Source organism: Stomoxys calcitrans, chromosome 5 (assembly GCF_963082655.1).
Source record: "Stomoxys calcitrans chromosome 5, idStoCalc2.1, whole genome shotgun sequence".
Classification (NCBI taxonomy): Eukaryota; Metazoa; Arthropoda; class Insecta; order Diptera; family Muscidae; genus Stomoxys; species Stomoxys calcitrans.
In genome coordinates this window covers 33,096,905-33,117,433 of record NC_081556.1, presented here as the reverse complement: position 1 = coordinate 33,117,433, position 20,529 = coordinate 33,096,905, and the positions used below count along the sequence as shown (strand labels likewise).

The 20,529-nt window shown below is 38.8% G+C and overlaps 1 protein-coding gene across 8 annotated transcripts in view; it reads left to right on the top strand.

Moving 5' to 3' along the window:
• Positions 1–11,497: 11,497 nt before the first annotated feature.
• The window catches only part of LOC106096378 (serine-rich adhesin for platelets), a 276,685-nt gene continuing 267,653 nt past the window's right edge, over positions 11,498–20,529 (top strand). For 5 of the 8 annotated variants that reach the window (XM_013264094.2, XM_013264098.2, XM_013264096.2 and 2 more), the window contains exon 1: positions 11,498–11,641. The gene's annotated coding sequence lies outside the window, so the exon portion shown is untranslated. Of the gene's footprint in view, positions 12,509–13,387; positions 14,019–20,529 lie in introns of those variants that run through there. The other 3 variants (XM_013264090.2, XM_013264091.2, XM_059368799.1) reach the window with 3 other exon arrangements.

Below are 20,529 nucleotides of genomic sequence, written 5' to 3'. Positions count from 1 at the left end.
AAAAAAACTTTCATTACAGTCCCATGTTGTTGCAATTTATCGACATGTCTGTTGGGGGATGGACTGCCTTTCAGACACTTGTCTCCAACTTTGTATAGCAGGTTCGTTGTTGTTGTAGCAGTTTGTTGTGTTCTATCTTTCGTCTGCTTGATTCTGTTGAGTGTCCAGATCCAGGAACTCTGCGACTAAGATGAGGTGCGTCCAGAGGGATCTGAATCTGAGTCGAGTGGGTCTGGGTCTTGATTGTCGGAATCATTTCTCCATCGACCATCACAGTCAGCTCGGCATTCACCTCACGCATAATTGTGGTGAACAATGTGGCTGAAGATTTGGTGTCAGATTTCTTGCAGCGCAATATGAAGCAAGTTCGTTGAGGTAGACGTTCAACCTATCGTAGATGTCAACAATGGCTGGGGGGCCTAATGCCATGATCGCACAATCGTCCGCATATGATACGATCTCTATGCCGTGTGGAGTGGGTGGAATGGAGGATAGGTAGAGGTTAAACAGTGCCGGAGATATCACCCCGCCTTGGGTAACTTCCTGTTTCACTCTACGGTGCTTCGATTTCTTATCCCTAAATTCCACAAATGACTGACGACCACACAGATAATTCGCGACCCAGCATTTCAGGCCTGGCTAGAGGGATGTATTGGCGACAGGTCCAGTGCCACAAGGACCGTGCTATCACATGGTCTGGGCTGATTGCAGCTACGCCAAATGTGTGCGGTGATGTAAAGCAGTTGTTGTGCTAGGCAGTGTTCGAAATCCATGTTGATGCTCGACGAATGGAAATTTTCCTACGGGCTCGGGAGGAGTAATGGCTCAAGCGTCTTTGCTACTGGTGAGAGAAGGGAGATCGGAAGAGGGAGATCGGGAGAGGGGAGATCTCTACGACACCCCAAACTCGGGTGCTTTCCAGGCTTCAGTAGCGGGATCACTCTGCCCATTTTCCAGACATCGGGAACTATAAGAGTGTTCAAAGACACTTTGAGGACAGTAGTAAGGTACTCAACGTCGGGTGCCAACGCCTTGGATGACGGATGAAATTCGTAATTTCGCCCACAATAAATTGTGATGGCTTTCCATCGGCTTGGAGACCAGGGATACGGCGAATGGCTCTCATTCTTGCCCTGTCACTCTCGATGAACAATAAATTGACGGTTGAACAACCAGGGGCATCTCATCGGATCAGTCACGGTTACGTCGCCAAAAGTGACTGAGGTCCTGTCATTCCGTCTACCGGGGTTCTAGAGTGACTTAACAGTGGACCACAGCTTGCCTAAACCGGTGCCTAAGTTAGATTGCTCCAAGTGTTCCAGCCACTAATTCCTCTTATGTTCGTTGACTGCGCTGTTTATTTCCAGATTCAACTGGCTGATTCTGGAGTTAGTGGGGTCCATACAACGAATGCTATCACGCTCGTCTGTGAGTACCACTGCCTGCGCCGGGAAATTGGGTCACACTTGGGGGTAATCGACCGGCTGGTATAAAGCGAGCGGCTGCTGCGTTAATGATGTCACGGAATTTCCTCTCGGCACACACCGGAGGGGGATGTCAGTGCACTGAAGCGGCGATTGGTGTACTCTCTGAAGCCAGCCCAATCGGCCTTCTTTGGATTGTTAAACGACCGGCGCTCAGTGGTTATAAAGTCGGGTGGTAGGTCGATGGAGGTGGTCTGACCCCAAAGAAATAACGGCTTGTCATAATGCGTCACTCAGAAGATCAGGGGATACAATGGAAATGTCTGGCGAGCTGCTACACCTCCTCATAGTCCTATTGGGGGCATCCTCATTCACCGTGCAAAACGTGGAGCCTTCAATCTACTATGCCAAAGCTATGCCCCTGTATGCTATTCGTTACATAGGGAAGAATGCCATGAAATGTGATGCGCATTAAAGTCCCCTAGAATCAGACGATTATGGCCAAATAGTAACCCACTTATGTCGGGTTTGTAAGCTTGGCCATTAATAGGGACACAGCTACCAACCGGCGGTATGTATACGTTGTAGCTCTATCTCGGCAGAACTGGACCGGACTGCTATTCCCATGCACTCCATGTGGGGGTAACCAGCGCCAGGCGCAGGTGAGATGGGTCTATACTGCAAGGGATGGTGTGTCACGAAAGCCAATCCTCCACCTCCATTCCTTGAGCGATCCTTACGTAGCACATAGCATAGCTTAGCGTATATTGCCGCACGGGAGAAGTCGGGGGGTCACATAGTCCGACGACGAGAAGGCAGAAGGCCACGACGACAACGCTTGCGACCCACTGCTGTCTATGTTCGCACCTTGCTACATATTCAGTATACTATACTCCCGTAGTTATGTAAGGCTAGAGCAAGAACGGAAATGTACCCACTCCATGCACCGGATACACTTCACCGACACCGACAGGTAATGGAGGCTGTTTTGGCAAACCAAACAGAACCAGGGTCCGGGGTTCTTTTCAATCCCGGCACGGAACAGAAGCGTGCGGGTGAAGGCACTCCGATATGTGCCTCTCCCGTAGCGAAAAAAAGGACCGCGTGCACGTACACTGAGACGGTAGCTCTTGCCGATGAAGGATCCGGTGCGTAAAACCGGCTGCCATGGGATTGTACTCTACTTGCACATTAGATTGTACTCATACTCTACTCTAACTACTCTAAACTTGTTTCGAACGTCTTTGGGACTAAAGAACAAAGTTTGTATAAATCCTTCGGTGAGGGATTCAAAAATATCTTCATTCAAAAAGCCACAATCGATAACGCTCCCATTCATAACATATGTACACAAATAAAGTCAAGGTTATTTTTATCATAAACGCAAAATTCCTAAGGCAAAGGATTATTGTATCCTCTTCAAAATTTCACAAATATTTTCTAATATTTTTGGTGAAATTTAATAATCTATGCCTGCAGCAGCCATAGCGGATATCCTGCTTGTTCATCTCCTTCTTTTATAATCCGCTATAGAATATATTTAAGGCCATTTCCACCAAAAGCACAAATTCGTATTGAAACAAGAGATTATTTCCATCCAGCTTGCCTTTGCGATATAATCGAATGTTTGATGGCTAATTGACATCTTTAAAGGAGCTGCGCTAAGCGTGCATGAAATTTAATATTTTCGGTTGACCGTTAGATTTTCGTCTGCACTGTTAGGAGAAAACGACAAAGGGGTCCTATTGAAAAGCTTCGCTGAATAAACTCAATAATCAATTACACTAGTATACACGAAATTTGCATTAGGTTTAAACATGGGCTAAAAAATTTAAATTAAATGAAAGACCTTCACCAATAGGAAGGAAGTAATTAAAGCAGCGTTATCGGTTTGCTTTATTGAAATTAAATCCACTTTTTATACCCACCACCGTAGGATAGGGGATATACTCATTTAGTTATTTCGTTTGCAACACATCGAAATATCAATTTCCGACCCTACAAAATATATATATGGTTGCCCAAATAGTAATTGCGGATTTTTTAAAAGAAAGTCAATGAATTTTTAATAAAACTTAGAATGAACTTTAATCAAATATACTTTTTACACTTTTTTTCTAAAGCAAGCTAAAAGTAACAGCTGATAACTGACAGAAGAAAGAATGCAATTACAGAGTCACAAGCTGTGAAAAAATTTGTCAACGCCGACTATATGAAAAATCCGCAATTACTTTTTGGCAACCCAATATTTCGGTTCGTCACAAAATTCTAGGACGATTTAACTGATGTCCGTGTGTCTGTCCGTCTATCCGTCCGTCTGTTGTAATTACTCTACAGGCTTGAGATATTGAGCTGAAATTTGGCACAGTTACTTCTTTTTGATGCACGCTGGTTAAGTTCTTGAACGGGCGAAATCGTATCATATTTGGATATAGGTGCTGTATAGAGCGATTTTCCGATAAAGGCCTAATGCAAATAAAAACTTCATATTTCATCCGATTTTGCTGAAAAAAAGTGAGTAGTAGTAGGCCTTCCGACTTCTGACCCAAATATGGTTCAGATCGGACTATATTTAAATATAGCTTCCATACAGAACGATCTGCCGATAAAGGGTCTGAAGCCCATAAAAGCTTTATTTTTTAACCGATTTTGCTGAAATTTGAAACATTGAGTAGTTTTAGGACTCCTAACGTAGGACCCATATAAGGTTCAGATCGGACTATATATAGATATAGCCGCCATATAGACCGATCTTCCGATAAGGGTCTGAAGCACATAAAAGCTTTATTTATTGCCCAATATCGCTGAAATTTTAAACAGCGGTTTATTTTAAACCTCCCGATATCTGACCTGAGTATGGTTTGGATCGGACTACATTTAGATATAGCTGCCATATAGACCGATCTCCCGATAAAGGGTCTGAAGCCCATAACAGCCCTATTTATTACCCGATTTCGCTGAAAGTTGAAACAGTGGGTAGTTTTAAGTCTGCCGATGTCCTTCCCAAATATGGTTTTGATCTGACTATATTTAGATATAGATGCCATACAGACCAATCTCCCGATTAAGGGTCTGAAGCCCATAAAAGCTTTATTTTTTCCGATTTCGCCGAAATTTGAAACAGTGCGTAGTTTTAGGCCATCCGCCATCCAACCCAAATATGGTAAAGGTCGGACTGCATTTAGATATAGCTGTCATATAGACCGATATGCCGGTTAAGGGTCTGAAGTTCATAAAAGCTTTATTTATTACCCAATTTTGTTGAAATTTGAAATACAAAATTCAACAGTGACTTATATTTATTAGACCACTCAATGTCCGTGCTGAATTTGGCTGCATAAGTTATCGAATTTTCACCGGATTGTGACGAAAGGGGGGTTAACATATATATACCCGAGGTGGTGGGTATCCAAAGTTCTTTTTACTTGTTGTATCTTGCATTGTTTTTTTACCCAATATTTAGTTTAAATCTGTGATCTGAAAAAACGTTTTTTTACTCATATTGATCCGTCCCCTTATCTCATTCTATCTCTACGTATTTGACCCAATTTCAAAAATAAATACCCATGCGTCGATGATGCATTCGCATGCAAATATTTGTATCGAAACTCAATTAAATGTCAACTACAAAAAAAAAAATACTTTGTGTTGTTATCCGGATAAGTTTGGGATTCATTTTTAGTCCACCAAGATCTACCATTTGTTTTATATACTCAAACTCTGTGTTGTACCTAATATTTGTTATGATGTGTGCAAATGCAACCATCGACCAGCCTTTACACATAAAAACCCTAAAGCCATTTTGTTGAAAATAAAATGTATGAAATATTTTAATTAAAAGCGCGAGGGGACTCATTTGTACCAGGGAATTTTTAAAAGAAAAATTTATCCCTATTTAAAAAAGGTTGATATGGTCAGATCCAATTATATCTGGCCTTAGATGTAATTGAATCCGAAAAAGGGTTGTATGTAGATTTGTTGTTTTTATATAAAACTCAGAAAAAAGGTTGATATGGTCAGGGTCAATTATATCTGGCATCAGATATAATTGGACCCAAAAAATGGTTATATATAATGGGATCTAATTGTATCAAATTAGATCTAATTGGATACAATCTGATACAATTTTATACATGCAAATGTAACTCGCATTTGTCCGAGATATAAACAGATACAATTATATATAATAATATCTTAGTCGATCTAAAATCTAAAATTAAACAAAAAATTACTGTCTCGAGTACAAAAAAATGATATGGTCAGATCCAAATATATCTGGGATAAGATAACGTTGGATCTAATTAGATCCAAATGGATCTACCATTTCCAATTATATATAATTATATCTGATACTGTATATAACAATATCTAGTAGTAGATATAATTGGATATGGGACCAGATATAATTATATCTGCTATATATGACTATATCCAAAGAGATCTGGCCTTAGATATAATTATATCTTGGGCTATATACATGTATATCTTGCGCTACAAATAACTAAATTTTGTTCTTTCAGGGTTTTATGATAGAAATGGTAATATTTTATTTCAAAATATACAGCAAACTAGCTGAAGCGGGCCCGCTCCGCTGCGCCTTCTTCTACTTTATATGGAAAAAAATTATTTTTGAACATATATTTTCGATAATAAAAGAGCTTTTTAAGAAATACCATGCTCCGGCAATAGTATGTGCATATCGCTTGACTAGCACTTCAACAATATAATATGTCTAGCGTTCGAAGCCATCAACTTTCAACAGATGCATAAAATCATGTGTACTACGGAAGAAGTGTAATTGCTACAGAAAAAAAGTCTCTCATTACACAAAATTACATGCATTGGGAAAAGGACAGCTAATAGACAGGGTTGTCGAGCGTGGTTAATGTGCTAATTGTATCATAGATGCGTTTTCGCAATTAATATGATTTAAATGCATCATACCAACGCATGGCCTTGAAGCGATCATACCTAATATGGTTGAAAAGTTTTCTAACGTGTTGCTTTCTTTGGTTTTCCTTTTCCATTTGCAATCTCCGATCATTGAGCTTGTCTCGAAAGAGAAACAAACAATAAATGCCTTTATCTGAATCCCATATGATCTTTATTGGTCTATGAATTTGCTCGGAGTGTTTGAGATCATGTTAGATGTACTCCATTCTTAAAAGAGCTCGATATTTCCATGGCGATCTTAGGAGCGGGAAGGCCCCCAGGGTAGTGGTTGGTTGAAAGAGGTATTGTGTACCCTCAGTGGGGACTCCCAAAAGTTGATATGCATTTCGTGCTCTGGTGAGCAAATACCTTCTATTTGGAGGTTGTTATGGGGTTGAGACGTCCTCTAGACAGTTGGTTCCGAATGTTGATATCAGATTCGTGGTCTACTCCCAAATACCTTTCATTTGAGCCCGCCGGCAATCATGTCCGGTTGAGGTGGTGTTTTTGGGGGATGGGGCGGCCACTCAGTGACTTGGTCCTGAAAATATATATCGAAATCATGATATCAGAATATTGATATCAGAATATTGATATCAGAATATTGATATCAGAATTTTGATATCAGATTCGTACTTTACTGCCAAAGACTTTTTATTTGAGACCCATATTGCTATGGTCGTAAATTTGTTCTCTTTGGGGGCTGTTTTTGGGAAGAGGCGGCCCCACAATACTTGGTCCCACGTTTGGATTTCAGATTCGTATCCTACACTTAAATACCTTTTATTTGAGCCCCCTATTGCCATGGTCATGGAGGTGTTTTGGGGAAGGGATGTACCCCCAGAAACTTGGCCCCAAAATTGGATGTTAGATTCGTATTCTATTCGCAAATACCTTTCATTTGAATACCATATTGGAATGGTCGGTAAATATGTCCGATTTAGGGGTGCTTTTGGGGGTTGGGGTGTTCCCGGTAACGTTTGGCACGACAATTGTATATCAGATAAGTATTCTAATCTTAAAAACCTTTCATTTAAGTCCCATATTATCGTGATTGGTCAATATATATATTTGGTAGGTTTTGGGGTGGTTCTCCTCAGGTACCCAAGGTAAAATCTCCGAGATCTGACATTTCTGAAAATTAGGATAAGGGGGAGTGTCCGTCCCTCCTTCAGATATTTTTTCATCACGGGTCCATCTGTGAAAATTGGTTCAGCCGTTTTTGAGTCTATACGTAACGTACATACAAACACAAATTAATTTGTATATATAAGATAAGGGTGGGTTTTTAGCTATTATCTTTTTGGCAACACTGGTTTAAAAAGCTCACGCCGTTTTGGGTTTTGTTTCACTGTCAAACATCTTCAGTTTGGTCTATAATTTAACCATGAAATGTCTTACAAACGAACAACGCTTGCAAATTATTGAATTTTATTATCAAAATGCGTGCTCTGTGAAGAAAGTTCATTGCGTGATTATTTAATTTTATGGACAAAGGTCAATGGGCTTTATGACTATATGGGTGTACTTAACGCCCAATTTCATTTTGCGCATTTGATTTTTCTCCTTTATAGTTATTGTATAATCAAATACCCCTAAGTTTTGTATCATATTGCAAATCAAATATAGGACAGTACTTTATTCTTCAATACCTGTTAATAAAGTCCCTATTACCAGTCTGTAAATAAAACCGTTTGAGGGGTTTTGGGATGGGGCGGCTCCAAGGATCTTAAATACCTAATAATGTATCAGATTCGTGCTTTCATCTCCAATACCTTTTATTTAAGCTCCATATTACCATGATTGGACTATATTATCTTTTGGGTTATATAGTCCTAAAAAAGTTTGCCTTCAAGCAATTAAATCGCGAAATCGGCTTTTATTGGGGCTATACAATCGATATTGGATGTGATCAAACTTCTGCTTCAGACCCCACGCAATAGCTACAGGTTGGTCGCACTCATAAAATTGTGTGGTCATAGTTGTTGTTGTTGTTGCTATTTTGACTTGTTGTAACGGTGGGTACTCATTTTCGTTCTTATGCCGCGACATGCTTATCACTTTATTATCACTTCAACAACTTGGGTGCATTCACCAACGATTCTTCTCATGGTGTTGTGATAGCGGGGGCGTCTGGCAATAAGACTAAATAGTGACACACAAACACATAAATACATACATGAGGCCATGTTCGTCAAACTCACAACCACCCTACTCCTCCAACCATTTGTCAATTTATTGTACAAAACATACGGTCGGATGGTCTTCCGATGACATTCATACAACCCGCGGAGAGTGGTAAATGAAAGAGCAGTGAAAACCAAAAAAATAACAGCAACAGCATCATGAGAGGCAACAAATGTTATTTTTGTGCAGGCGTTCAGTCAGGCATTTAGTCAATTAATACTCCACCAACACAGCGGGCGGTAAGGTTGGTGTGAGTTGGTGGTCGTTGGGAGTGTATGAACATTTTAAAGGTCATATGTAGAAAAGTATATCATGGCAGGACCAATATGCGAATCCCCATTACGAAAATAAAGCCAAACCAAAATAACAATTACCAATGGGAAACAGTGGTTTGGTATAGAAGCTAATAGCTAAAACGTGTTAAGTTCTGCTGGTCTGAATCTTGGGTACACAAATCCATAGGTTCTGGATAATATAGGTTACAGATCTATCTGGACGGGAAATGTTGGAATTCTGGAAGCCATAAACGTAATTCATATGCCAAATTTCATCCCAATCTCACAAAAAGTGGGACTTGTAGGGAACGAGGAGTAAAATACGGGTAAAATACCTATCTGAACAGGATTTAGTTGGGTAATGGAAGCCATAAAAGTACACTTACTAAATTTCAGCCAAATCTGGTGAAAATTGATGCTTCAAGGCGCTCAAGGAATTAAGTCGATGGAAATCTTTATATGGGACCTATATCCAAATCTGAACCGATATAGTCCATTTAAAGCACTGGATTTATTTCAAAAAGAATTAACTCCTTCTTGACTAAAGGTCGGAATCCATACTTGGTCTACGTCTCTTCAAGTCCACGTTCTACTAAGCAGGTTGTGATCTCCTTCCCGGATATGTCAGAGGGACGTTATCCTCATAACTACTCAACATGGTTTCTGGCAGCAGATACACTGCTCCTTTCTATCAGCAAGGGAGGTGCTTATGGTCAGAAGCTTTGTTTCCCTGTGGCCTTTGACAGAAGACAACATCAGACCGAAAAAGATATATCTATGGTCCGAAAAGGAGTCCTACTGTTAAGACACTCTCGAACCCCAGAAAAAGGGATGACAGGATCTCACTTCCTTCTAGCAACGTTACTGTAACTCCTGCACTGTTTAACCCTTACCTATCCTCCATGCCACACCCTCCAGGCGGCAAAGAGATCGTACCTTGTACGATCATGGCATCTGGCCCGCTACCCGTTGTTGGCATCTGCGATAGATTTAACGTCAACCTTAACGACCTTGTCGCCTATTTCGCTGCAAGAGATTTAAAGATATCTGCCACCAAATCTTCAAACGCATTGCTCGCTACAAGTACGCGTGAGGTGTATAATGAGCTGAATGTGAAAGTCGATGGAGTAACGATTAGGACAATCAAATTTCTCAAAATACTTGGTGCCACATTTGACAGCTCTTGCACATTCTCCCCACATGCCACAGCAATTTGCGATAAGGTCAAAAGTAGAAACAAGATCCACAAGTCATTTGCCGGGAGCACTTGGCGTGCTGTCAAAGAAACTTTGTTGCGGTGAATACCTACGGTGTTAATATGATTGTATGCTTGCAGAACATCCGCCACCCATTGCACATGAAAAATTGGCCTCCCCCGGCGAAGCAGAGTAGTTCTGACTCAATTGCGTTTCGGCAGATGCAGCCGCCTCACCTCCTACAGAGCTAGGATTGATGTCAACGTGAAGGATGTGTGTTCAGATTATGACCTGGGACCACAAGACACACGTCATCCAGAGGGTTGTGAACGGACCCCACCTTAGTCACAGAGACCCTGAATCTGGATGTTGAGAAAACCCAAAGTTTTTGCTAATTTTGCCCATGAATATTTCACTAAGCAACAGGGTCAAACATCTCACATATCAATGAGTGCAGTCCGATTCAAGTTTAAGCTCAATGATAAGGGGCCTCCTCCTTTTAATAGTCGAGGCCGAACGGCGGACTCCTGGTCTCGCCAGGATTCGAACACGGGCGTTCAGCGTCATAGGTGGATATGCTAACCTCTGCGCTACGGTGGCTACAGCAACAACAAGGAATTGAAAACCCAATCTTCCAACCGTCGACTAGATGATTGGTAGATTGTGTGTAGAAGCTAATGGGAACCGGAGATATGTTATATTCGTACTAAACTCCAAATGTCTCAAACACCTAAACAAGTCTGTGAGAGAGAGAGAGAGAGAGAGAGAGAGAGATGTGTCCTACAGACTCAACAAGGTTAGTCTTAAGGTGTAGGTTAGACCAAAGGTGTGTGAGGTTGGAGATTCAAGTGACGACAGTTGTTTGACAACAACTATTCAGGACAACTCGCTCAAGCCTGGCAGATTGCGTTTATGAAACACGAACATATTGGCCAGCCCTTTATAAGCAATGAAAGTGGTCTGGTTACCACTGCGGCAACGCTCTCCATAAGCTAGACAACCTCTATATATCATAATTTGTATAGCCCTCACTAACAAATCCAGAGCTTAAGGCCATATTGACTACTAGCTCTTATTATTAAGTTACAATTTTTAATCGTATTTTAGTAAAAAAATATATAAAAGCCTCTTTATATTTTATTAACTCTTAGATTATTCTTTTCTTGTCATTTTCCTATGCTTTTTTAAATTTACCGTTGAATTTAACTGTTGAAATTATTATTTGTTAAATTTAATCTTTTCCATCCCACTGTTAAAGTATTTCTTCATTAAACAGCATAAAAAATTAAGAGAAAACCCCCCTTTACCACAAACTCCGCTTTAATAGCACATCAAACAAAATACAACATGTTCGAAGAAGCAACAGGATGGGAGCTGCCAGCCATACCAACATGTTGCATGCGCATCAAACCATTAGCAGCGAACCTCACATACCCATAACACAGCAGCACTCTCAACATGCCAAACAAAGCCGAACAAACCGCCGAACGTTGAGCACGTGCATAGCGCTTGAAAAACGGTACGACGAGATTGTGACGACGGAACACGAGACTGCGAGCTAAGGCAAAAAACCCCCACACACAAATGTGGAGCAAAAAACCAAGCAATAAGCACAACAACAACAAATGTAAGGAGATATACAAACAAACAACACAAGCATAGAGTTGAAGAAAAAATTAAAAAAAAAGAAACAAAATGTGTTAATTTCTATCAATAAACCAATAATTCAATAATATTTCAATAACTGGTGAATATATTTTGGAGTAGTAGCAGAGTGTTTCGTTGTTGTTGTTTTTCGGTTACATACTCTGCTAAGCATATCTACCAATAAATTGTATTGAAGTGGCAGTGAAAAGAAACGGTGTTGAAAAGAGAAAATAACAAAAAAAATTAAGCACATAAGGAGAAAACAGAAGTTTTTGTTTTTTGTATATTGATTATGAAAGAAATGCAAAATATTGTTTAAAAATTTACAAATATTAGAGTGTTGTGCATATGGAGCGAAGTTGTATAAAACAGAAAGCGAGAAATTTATTAAGTCTGAATTACTACATTAAGAATTCAAGAGAAACAAAAAAAAAGTTTATCGTGAAGACAAACACGAAACAAATGAAATGAAATGCAAAATAAGATTTTAATAAGCTGTTTTTTAAATAAAAAAAAGATAAAAAATCAAAACACTGATAGAAAAAATTCCAAAAGTGGCTAAATAAGTGTTAAGAATAAACCTTTAAATAACTATAAAAGAAAGCAAAAATCATAATGCAGTATGAAATAATAAAAGATTAATTGCATAATTTTCTTTGCAAAATAAAAATTATTGAAGAAAAAATTTTCTCAATTGCTAAAGTAGATGCATGCAACAATACAATACTGACAGCATACATAAAGAGTGCTCTTACGATCGTGCTAAACTATACTACATTGGGAAATAACAGTTCTTCTCACTTATGAAAGGGTTCTTTTCACTTATGAAAAAATTCTACGCATGTATGTATGTCCCACACTGAATTATATAATATTATGATAGAACATGCATATGACTCTGAACTCCTGGTTCGAATCTTGGCAGGAACATTAGAAAATTTTTCAGCGATGGTTATCCCCTCCTGATGCTGGCGACATTTGTGAGGTACTTTGCCATGTAAAAACTTCTCCCCAAACTGGTGTCGCTCTGCGGCACGACGTTCGGACTCGGCTATAAAAAGTCTCTTATCATTGAGCTTAAAAATGAATCGGATAACATTCATTGATTTGTGAGAAATGTGCCCCAGTTCCTTAATGGAATATTCAAAGGCAAATTTGCATGATAGAACATCATCAACCGTTACAATTAGGCTTCAGAAGATTTGAGTTCATACTAAGTTAGATTGCTCCTACTGAATATATGGTTTCAAATTGAAACAATTGCTTAAACAATATTTCATTCTTCAGTATGCAAGTTATTTTCGCTTGTGTGATTTTAACATTGGAGTTCTGCGTGAAACTTTCATGGAATCATATATGGTTTTCTAGCTATAAAAGCTTCTTACATGCTTCCAATATGAGTTGGCCAGAACCTATGTACAGCTGCGGTAAAAAAATAGCAGCGCAGAATAGAAAACCTTTTAACTAAAAGAAATATTACGCGTATATTTCTTTTGAAGCAGTATTATTTTTTCATAGATTCACAGGTATTTTGTTGCCGTTTATTTTTTACCTTTTAATAAAAAAAACTTTTACGTGTTCTTAATGAAGTGTGTAATTGTGTTGATTTCTGAAATAAAGCTGTCAAAATAAAGGCTGTCAAATATGGTCCATTAGTCCAATTTTGGTATACCCCTTCCAACATTTCGGCTGGTATCTCGCGAATAATTGCTTCAATGTTGTCTTCAAATACGACAATTGAAGCGGGATTGTCATGATAGACATGAGCTTTAACATAACCCCACAAAAAATAGTCTAAAAGCGTTAAATCGCACGATCTAGCCGTCCAATTGACCGGTGCCAAACGTGAAATAAAATGTTCACCAAACTCGCCTCTCAATAAGTCCATAGTAACGAGTGCACTTTTTGCATGTGGCACCATATTGTTGAAACCACCTGTCATGCAAGTCAAGCTCTTGCATTTTGGATATCATCTCAATTGGATATCATCTCACGGTAGCGCTCACCATTCACAATCACGTTACGATTTGCATCATCTTTGAAGAAGTACGGTCCAATGATGCCACCAACCCATAAACCGCACCAAACTGTGATTTTTTCTGGATGCATTGGTAGCTCTTGCAATACTCCTGGCAGACCTTCACTCCAAAATCGACAACTCTGCTTATTTACGTACCCATTGAGCCAAAAATGAGAAAAAAATTAGCGAAAATGAGCGCGCGATAAACTCTCTTAACAGAGCACTCATTTTGATTGTAAAATTCAATATCTTGTTAGCGTTGTTCGTTTGTAAGACGATTGATGGTTCAACTATGGACCAAACTGAAGATGTTTGACAGTGAAACAAAACAAGAAACGTGATTGAGTTGTTTAAATCAGTGTTGCCATAACATAATAGCTAAAAAATCACCTTTATATGACTGGTATAGATCGATCTAACAAAGGGACTACCTTAAAAAGAAGCATTTCTTAGCAAATTTTGTTGAAATTTGGAACAGTGAGTTATAAAAGATATCTCGACTTCAGCACAGAATCAGATCGGGTTGCATTTCTTACCCCATTTCAATGAAATATGGAACAGTGAATTGGTGAATTGGAACAGTTATTGGTTGGTTCCTTATACTGTCGTGCTGGAGATGTTGACCGCAAAGAGAACGATGTTAGCGGGGTTCCCTACAATATACCTGGGTACATGGCAAAAAGGTGCCCAATTATTCTATTTAAATGCAACTCTCTGCACAGTGTTCTCTATTCATGTACGCTTATGAGTATTGCATAACTTATATAGTAGACCATTTAGCATTCTAATTAAAATTATATTTCTAAAAATAATTAAGGAAAGTATCTTCAACACCCGGTTTCGATGAAATTGTGAATTATTTAACACCTCTAGCCATGCGCGTCAAATATGCATCATTTGAGAAATTTTGTATACGTGGCGCGGCGATTTACGGTATTGCGCCTATAAACAGCATATTTTTTTACCCGATTTCGGGATCGAACTAAATACATTCCTTGGGTTCACAAATGTTGACGAAGTTTGTCTAAGATATACATACATATATCATTGGTGATGGGTATCTATAGTAAGCTACGATAAAACTAAAAGCCCTTAAAAATATTAAAGAACTGTTTATATGGAGCTTCATTTTGATGACCTGTTGTGGTTTTTGGAGGGCATATGTTAAATTTACCTAACCGCATTTTAGCAACATCGGGAATAGGTATGGGGATATATCTGTTTATTAACCTATATAGATGATATTTGGTGTAAGTATTGGAGGGTACACAATAAACCTACTTCACGTTTCAAATTTCATCTTAATTAAAGCGTGCAAAGACCCAAGAAGTCAAATAAAAGGACCATTTTATAGGAGAGCAATATCCAAATTTTACCTGTTTATATGGAGCTTCATTTTAATGACCTGTTGTGGTTTTTGGAGGGCATATGTTAAATTTACCTAACCGCATTTTAGCAACATCGGGAATAGGTATGGGGATATATCTGTTTATTAACCTATATAGATGATATTTGGTGTAAGTATTGGAGGGTACACAATAAACCTACTTCACATTTCAAATTTCATCTCAATTAAAGCGTGCAAAGACCCAAGAAGTCAAATAAAAGGACCATTTTATAGGAGAGCAATATCCAAATTTTACCTATATGCCTCATTTGCAATCCCAAACGACCAATAAGAAACATCTATGCAAACGCAATTTTAAGCAAATGTTTATACCTCATACACCACCACTGTGGAGGCCACTGTAGCGTATAGGTTAATGGGAAAATTTATTGCTACATGCACATAGGTCGTCACTTATATGTTATATCGGATTTAAAATCTGCCTTACCGACTAAAAACCCTCCTTATCGCCTCTGAGATTCATATCCACCTCCTTACACCTTCGTTCATTTCATCGTTTGCGTTCAAGCTCCCATTGTTGTCTTAGGACGTCTTCGAAGTATCTTGCTACTGCGATACAGTTGACAATACTTCTGATCATACCAGCGAGAAACACGGTTCTCGCTGGTATTACTTTGTAGAGTGTCTATCGCATTTTTCTACCTGAGGCTATTAAAAGGGTTTTTGACATCAAAGTACGGTTGGTCTGCAGTGTTGATTTTTGTCTCAACCACGTAGAACCTCATTTAAAAAGTCTTTTGGTGCACCGACAGTTGATTTTCCTGGGCGGAAGCCGTGTTGCCTTGCGGATAACCCTCCTCCCATGTTTAAAGCTTCTTTCAGTCTGGGTTTTTTGAGTAATTCGACCAGGTTACCGGCTGTATTAAGCATGCATAGAGGTCTATAGGACGAGGGTGCTAGTACGTCCCCCTTTTCCATGCTTATGAATACCAACTTTTGTTCTTTGCACGGTTATTATCCTCTCTCAGTATTTCACACTGGTCTTTTTTGAAGATTTTCCTTAGCCTCTTTATTATTTTTGTTTTCCGATGCTGCTTGACCTTCCCGCTTAGCTCTCGTATATTTTCTTCTAAATTTAAGGCAGTTTCACCTTAGTGTGTCGATTGTCCCGTTTAACCAGTAGACAGCTGTTTTCTTTCCTCTTGGAGTACCGCCTTGTTGCAGGCTTTGGTTACGTGCTACGGTTCTGAGTCTATTTAGAAAATGACATTCTATTTTCTAAACAGACTCACTTAGACTTCTTTAGTCCGTAGTAACACCACATTAGCGACAGACAGGGCCTCTGGTGGGCATCGATCTAACAATTTTGCACTGGTAATCCTGCACTTTAACTCTTTACAAAAATTCTAATTTATCAGACATGAGGGCTACATCAAAATCTGAGTCAAAAAATCGGTTTTGAAGCGGAAAAGTTTTTCCGTTTACCTGCGCAAACTGCACATTTTCTATGAAGAATCCATATTTTCCAAGAGCTAAGTCACAACTCAAGGTCCTCTAAACCTTTGCCGGGATTGTCAACTAAAAAGTTACGCGTTTTTAATTTTATAGTAATTTAACCTTATTTTGAGCCTGAGCTACTAACCTAACATATCAACCTCGTACTTGGGCTGACAATCCCTCTGGGAAGAGTGTCTTCTCACTTTAGATACTGACAAGTATTCAGTTGTACGTTGGCATTATCAGGAGACACTTGATCTAGCATCAAAAGTCGTTGATCTAGCATCAAAAGTCGTTGATCTAGCATCAAAAGTCGTTGATCTAGCATCAAAAGTCGTTGATCTAGCATCAAAAGTCGTTAGTGTAACTATGCTACGTCGTCATAGAATCCCTCTGGGTAGAGTGTCTTCTCACTTAAGATACTAACAAGTATTCAGTTGTACGTTGGTATTATCAGGGGACACTTGATCTAGCATCAAAAGTCGTGAGTTGCTTTGCAATTTCGACAAATTAATCACTGTTGGATATTTCAGAAAGGAATGATAATGAAAAAGATTTCCGTACCAATGTACACATCAAGTTATTCCTATGACGTTTTCGTTAATGTATGCATTACCAATTGGATTATTGGAATATTCATTAGTTTTAATTAACATCTATTTTCTAAGTGTGTTATTGCATTTTCATTCTGTGCAAATAAATTTCAGGTTACATTATAAATTAACAATTTCTTCCTCGATATTTAAGTGTGTACATACATATGTATGCATAACAAATACGACATTGAAGGCGAAGACATTGATATATTTGCCTGATTATATTTATATATTTGCCTGCCCGCTACTATTGGAAGGGAGTAGTTGTTTCTCGCATTACGATGTTATACTTACTTACTTTACTTTTCTTACTTTAATTGGCTATGATAGAATATTTGTTCCACTAGCCGAACGCAGAATAGCGTTTCAAGCGCCTCGATCTTCTGCGCTCATTCTATAATCTCTGACACCAAATTTCAAGGTGTCTCCCACCACTTGATCTTTCAATCGGGTTTTTGGTCTTTCCGGTTTGCGTTTATCACCGTGTTTGCTTTCAAAAGACTCCTTGCTGGAGCTTCTTCCTTCATTCTGACGACATGAACTAGCCAACGCAGCCGTTGTATTTTGATGCGTGTAACTATGCTATCGTCGTCATACAGCTCATACAGCTCGTGATTCATATGTCGCCTATATTCTCCATTAATGCAAACTGGTCCATATATTTTACGAAGAATCTTCCTCTCAAATACTCCAAGCACTGCCTCATCTGCTTTCACAAGTACCCATGCTTTAGAACCATATAACAGCACGGGTAGCATCAGTGTCTTGTAAAGTGTAGTCTTCGTCTGTCGTGAGGTGGCCTTGTTTCTAAACTGCTTACTTAGTCCAAAGTCATGCATCTGTTTGCCGGTATTATTCTTCGCTTTATCTCAAAACTGGTGTCATTCGTTTCAGTTACGGCGGTGCCGAGGTAGATAAAGTTACTGACTATCTCAATTTTGTGGTTCCCAACTTTCTCCATGTTCTTTATCTGCTCGGTTGTACAAGGCGTTTTGGGAGTTGAAACTATCCGTTTCGTCTTATCTCCATTTTTACTGACTCTCTTACGATTCTTTCAAAGGCTGCAGTTACTACTTCCGGTGACCGACCTATGATATCGATGTCGTCGGCATAGGCGAGTAGCATCTGTTCTCTTGTGATTAGTGTGCCATATCTATTCACATCTGCATCTCATATAATCTTCTCCAACAGGATTTTAAAGAGATCACACGATAGGCTGTCTCATTGTCTGAAACCTCAATTAGTATTGAATGGTTAGGAGAGATTATTTCCTAGACTTACTGATGAACGCGTATCAGCAAATGTGATCCTGCAGAGTCTAATTAATTTTGCAGGGATACCAAACTCTGAGATGGCTTGAAATACCTTTGAACGTAAAGTGGTATCGAAAGCGGCTTGTTGTCAGCAAAGAGATGGTAGGTGTTGATTTGTCCTAACTGTAGAACACAAATGTATGCTGATGATCTGCAGCTATATATTGGTACAAAAATAAGCGATATTCAAAAATGGGATTTTATGAATCGAGTTTATAACTGGGCAAAAAATAATAAACTTTGCATAAACCCATCAAAGTCGAAACTACTCGTAATTCATAGACGTAAGCTAACTATCTTGGATAATTTAATTGTACATCATGTAACTTGGGTTTAACTTTTAACTGCAATTTAATCTGGACCATTCACATCAGTAAAACTCTTGGCAAAGTGTATTGAATGCTGCGTAATCTGTGGTCAGTCCGCCTCTCTACACCATTTCAAATTCCCACTCTTCTTTATGGCTGCGGAGTTTTTTTACAACAGCGATTTTGAAGATGATCGCAGACTTACTGTTGCCTTCAATGACATTACCAGATACATCTTTAATAGAAAACGTCATGAAAGTATTTCACAATTTGCGCTACAAGTTTTCGATGTATCCTTCAGAAATTATCCAAATACTAGAAACCCTATTCTGCTTCACAAAATTATCCAAACGAAAGAACCTGGGTATCTCTTTGCTCATCTAAAATTTGCTCGATCTAAAAGAGGACTGAAAATTAAACCACCAAGAATAAACCGCCTGAACTCAGAGAGACAATTCTTCATTGCTACAATACTTCTCTGGAACAACCTTCCTTCAAACATTCAAAGCATAAGCAATTTTACAACATTCAGAAAAGAGTTTTTCTCATTTTTTCAATAATATTAATAATTAAAATTTTTATATATTATATTATATATATATATTTTTATTTTTATATTCATTTTGTCATTCCGTTTGCAACACATCGAAATATGCATTTCCGACCCTATAAAGTATATATATTCTTGATCAGCGTAAAAATCTAAGACGATCTAGCAATGTCCGTCCGTCTGTCTGTTGAAATCACGCTACAGTCTTTAAAACTTGAGATATTGAGCTGAAATTTTGCACAGATTCTTTTTTTGTCCATAAGCAGGTTAAGTTCGAAGATGGGCTAAATTGGACTATATCTTGATATAGCCCCCATATAGACCTATCCTCCGATTTGGGGTCTTAGGCCCATAAAAGCCACATTTACTATCCAATTTTGCTGAAATTTGGGACAGTGAGTTATGTTAGGCCCTTCAACATCCTTCATCAATTTGGCCTAGATCGGTCCAGATTTGGATATAGCTGCCATATAGACCGATCCTTCGATTTGGGGTCTTAGGCCCATAAAAGCCACATTTATTGTCCGATTTTGCTGAAATTTGGGACAGTGAGTTGTGTTAGGCCCTTCAACATCCTTCATCAATTTGGCCTAGTTCAGTTAAGATTAGGATATAGCTGCCATATAGACCGATCCGCCGATTTAGGGTCTTAGGCCTATAAAAGCCACATTTATTATCCGATTTTGATGAAATTTTGGACAGTGAGTTGTGTTAGTCCCTTCGATATCCTTTATCAATTTGGCCCAGATAGGTCCAGATTTGGATATAGCTGCCATATAGACCGATCTCTCGATTAAAGGTTTCTGGTCTATAAAAGGCTCATTTATTGTCCAATTTTGCTGAAATTGGACAGTGAGTTGTGTTAGGCCCTTCGATATCCTTCTTCAATTTCATTCAGATAGGTCCAGATTTGGATATAGCTGCCATACAGATCGATCTCTCGATTTAAGGTTTTGGGGCCATAAAAGGCGCATTTATTGTCCGATTTCGCCGAAATTTGGAACAGAGAGTTAAGTTAAGCCCCTCCACATATTTCTGCAATGTGGTCTAGATCAATCAAGATTTGGATATAGCTGCCATATAGACCCATAACTCGATTTAAAGTGTTGGGCCCAAAAAAAGGCGCATTTATAATCCGATTTAACTGAAATTTGACACATTGATTTATGTAAGGATTTTCGACATCCATGTTCAGATCGGTTTATTTTTAGATATAAATATTTAGATTTAAATATT